Source organism: Piliocolobus tephrosceles, chromosome 13, assembly GCF_002776525.5.
Source record: "Piliocolobus tephrosceles isolate RC106 chromosome 13, ASM277652v3, whole genome shotgun sequence".
Classification (NCBI taxonomy): Eukaryota; Metazoa; Chordata; class Mammalia; order Primates; family Cercopithecidae; genus Piliocolobus; species Piliocolobus tephrosceles.
The window spans coordinates 107,954,527-107,958,624 of NC_045446.1; the positions used below are offsets into that span (position 1 = coordinate 107,954,527).

The following is a 4,098-nucleotide window of genomic DNA, read 5'->3' on the forward strand; positions in this document are numbered from 1 at the left end:
GCAATCCTCCCACCTTGTCCTCTCCAAGTGCTGGGATTACAGGCACAAGCCACCACACCCAGGCAGTAATTTTCTTTTAATATCTTTACATCTCACAACCTTAGAAAGTACTTTATTAATCTCCTCATTTCACAGATGAGGAAAATGACAATAGGACATTTAGTAACTTGCCCAAGTTCACATAGCTGGGAAGTAGTACAACTGGTCTTTAATTCCAAACTCTATGATCCTTCCTCCACAAAACAAGCTTAAGACAGAAGAGGCAGAGCAGCAGGAAAGGAGCTGTCGAAGGTGAGAGTCGTTTGTCTCCAGTTTAGTCCAAGGGTTTTTCACTGAAGTCTGATGATGTCAGGGAAATTCTAAGAAGTGATGGGTATTTTAAATAAGTGTGAAAGAGAAAGGCAACAGAGACTTGTCAGTAATGCTAAAGAAGTTTTACCTTTTTTCTAAAAATAATAGGCATTATTAATGGGTTTTGTACACATATAAGGATTTAAGCATAGGTATGCAAAAGTGGTTGCATGGAGCACTCACTGAATCAGAATAGGAAGAGGGGTAGAGGAAAATCTGAAGGTTAGGTGGAGTCTCCGCAAGAGGTACACCGTGCCCGGCAGAGTGGAAAAAGGCTCCACCTTTTCCAACACCATTAAACATTTTGATCCATCAACACCACTGAGACAGTGAGCTTACGTTTGAAAACAGACATCAGCTTTTTGGAGGAAAGCTGATCTTGCAAGTAGCCTACTTGAATAACAGCAAGTGGAAGCTCAGAAGCTCATGGCAAGACCTGACTTGTAATCCCCACCAGTAATTCTTGTTTTCCCTGGCCTCAGCCTCAGCAACTTTCTGTCCGGGGTCCTTGACTTACTGTAACTCCACCTCTTGTTCTTTGCTCTTTTCACAACAGCCATCTCAGGGGAGAAAAGAGGGGCAGCAGTCGCGTTTTGTTTGAGATAATGTCGTAAGCAGGGAGGAGTCAATAACTCAAGCAACGGGAAGAGTTTGCCTGTTTAAAACTCAGAATTGCAAGAAGCCTTGGAGACCTATTACACTAACATCTCCTAGATTGGCATCTGGACAAGACACTACTCCTCAAGATATCAGTAGGTATTGAACAACAGAAAAGATTCTGTACATAAGGGAAAATGCTAGATTAAACTAACGAAACAGAATTTTGTTTTGGTTTGGTTTTAGCTACAGTACTCCTCAGGGCTTTCAATATGCTAACATGGGACCAGATTCTTTTACACCTTACCTATTCATCTTTCCAGAACTTTCTGTTCACTGAAAAAAATTGGGACAATGCATCTCAAAGTGTAGCCTGCAGACCACCTGGAAACTGTCACTGGTCCTTAAGGAGATAAATACAAAACCTGAGAGTAAGTATTTAAAGTTATTACAAGTATTTGACATTGTCACAACATCCAAGGCTGTGATCAGAGGACTCACTGGACAGGTTATAGAACAGTGCAGGTGTTGCAAATTGTATGGCAGGAGGCATCATCATAGATCTGCCAAATGCTGAAAAGCAGCAAAGATGCTGAGTTAGCTAAGGCGTTTCAGCCTTTCTACCTTCCCCTCCATTTCCCATTGAGGCCTGAAGCTTCAAGAGAACAAGCAGGTTGGACTTGTCAGTTGAGAAGCCTTTCTGGGTAGAAAGGGCAGCCAGCTGCTTGTTCAGGCAGACAGGGTGTGAGTCTTCTCAGGTGAGTCAGAGCTAAAGAGGGAAGGCCTTCCTCCCTAGCTTGGTGAGAAGGTCCACCCTTAGCTTTGGAAAGCTCAGGAAAAAGTCTCAGCAACATCGCTCTTTTCTTGTAGTTTGCTCCAATGTTATATACTCTCTTGAATGTCAGTATCTGCTGAGCTACGTTAGCAGTAACCAAGAGGAAAGGAGACTTTTAAAGCCAAAGAAAAAGTGTCATTTAAAGTTGTCACCTTGGGTACAAGCTTTTATTCTAATGATGCTGACATTATTCCAAATATTTCTAGAACATTTTAAGAATTGCCCCAGGAGTTTGAATCATAATATTTTTCGATTTTTTTTTTTTTTTTAAACCAGGGTCTTGCTCTATTGCACAGGCTGGAGTGCAGTAGCGCAGTCTCGGCTCGCTGCAACCTCTGCCTCCTGGGCTCAAGTGATTCTCCCACCTCAGCCTCCCTAGTAGCTGGGACTACAGGCACGTGCCACCATGCCCAATTAATTATGTATTTTATTTGTATTTTTAGAAGAGACAGGATTTCACCATGTTGGCCAGGCTAGTCTCGAACTCTTGACCTCAAGTGATCCATCCGCCATAGCCTCCCAAAGTGCTGGAATTACAGACATGAGCCACTGCGCCCAGCCTTGAGATTTTTAATGATGGCAAATCTTCATGGTTTTGAGAATGGGCTTGATTTTTGGACACATTTAAAAGTCATGTAGATCAAATCCAAAGAAAGTGAGAAAGTGAATGACCAAACTAGGCACTGAGTATAAAATCATAAATATGATGACTTGTGAAGTGCATAAATGGCCCCTGAGGATTCTTTAAAAGACAAAATTCTCTTTAAAAGCTCTTTAGGCCAGGATTGGTGGCTCACACCTGTAATCCCAGCACTTTGGGAGGCCGAGGTTGGCAGAGCGTCAGATCAGGAGATCGAGGCCATCCTGGCCAACATGGTGAAACCCTGTCTCTACTAAAAATACAAAAATTAGCTGGGCGTGGTGGTGCGTGCCTGTAGTCCCAGCTACTCAGGAGACTGACACAGGAGAATCGCTTGAACCTAGGAGACGGAGGTTGCAGTGAGCTGAGATCATGCCACTGCACTCCAGCCTGGGCAACAGAGTAAGACTCTGTCTCAAAAAAAAAAAAAACTCTTTAAAAACTGTTTTGTGCATAACTATAATAAAGGTATAATTTTCCATTTACTTTAAGGTCTCTTCTCTTATTGAGCTGGATGTATACATTAACTGGCTCTTCTTAATTCACAGATTAAGGCCTTTTATGATCTGCCCCTGTCAACTAACCAGCCCCTCTTTCCCCATTTTCCAGGCTCCTTAAGCCTTATTCATCACTATGGCAAACTAATCACATGCTTGTTCTTACCTCCACATATGTATTTGTACATATGTTCTGTCTACTTTATCCAGCTGATCAACTCTTATTTGCCTTTCAAAATTAAGCTCACATTCCATGAAGCCTTCCCTGTCCCCTGGACCTGGAGTTAATAGTTCCCTTAGCACCTTGGGACACCTTTATTATAGCCCTTGCTGCACTGTGTGGTCATTACTTGTTTACACGTCTGCCTCTACTGTAGACTGAGTCCCTTCAGGGCAGGGTTCATGTCTCTATATCCCCAACATCTAACTGTTAGGCACATAGTAGATGCTCGATCTGCACTTGCTGGATGAGTGAATGCGTTCTTACTGAAGCATCTGTGTGCCCCACACCGCAGTGATGCTAAGCAGTATGGAGCGCCCTCTGTTGGAACCTAAAGAAGTTTACTAAAGAAGTGGAGTGGCAACCTAAAACTCAGTCCCAGCTTTAACTTGGCTCATCTTTATATCTAAGTGAAGATCATCTCTAAGACTGGGATATCTACACAGAACAAGGGCTTCCCACCTTCCTCTGTTTTCAGCCTAGGAGCAACCATGAAAGGAAAGGAGCAAATGCAATCTGTATGATAATAGATTCTATTTGAACATGATTAAATTAAAGCTAATGAATAATGTTGATTAAATAATAAACACTAATTAAATACTAATTGTCAATATGTGTCTCCTACTTTTATTCACTCTTTATAAGTTTTAATTACTAAGTTAATGATCAAGAATGGCACTATGTTGGGCTGAAACCTAGGATTTGGAATACACCCATTCATTCATCTACCAAATAATGTTTAAACTGAATTTAAAAACAAGCTGAATAATTATAGAGCACCTGTTATATGTCCAACACTATGCTGAAAAAATATATGAAGATGCCATATTTAGCTTCATGGAAGTCACAGCCCGGATAATAGAACCTTCCATCTGCAAAGCTCTTTGCAAAGCATTTGAATACGTTGTATCATTCGATTCTCACTATTCTATTTTACCCAATTTTCCTCATCTAAATA

The 4,098-nt window shown here is 41.5% G+C and overlaps 1 long non-coding RNA gene across 2 annotated transcripts; it reads left to right on the plus strand.

Annotated features, from left to right (window-relative positions):
- Window positions 1-938: 938 nt before the first annotated feature.
- LOC111540203 lies at window positions 939-3,691 on the plus strand. 2 transcript variants are annotated; one of them, XR_002730915.2, is made up of 3 exons: window positions 939-1,107; window positions 1,272-1,379; window positions 3,436-3,691. It is a non-coding gene; the product is annotated as an uncharacterized LOC111540203 (long non-coding RNA). The 2 variants fall into 2 exon arrangements; XR_002730914.2 differs by having other exon boundaries at window positions 939-1,103.
- Window positions 3,692-4,098: the final 407 nt, after the last annotated feature.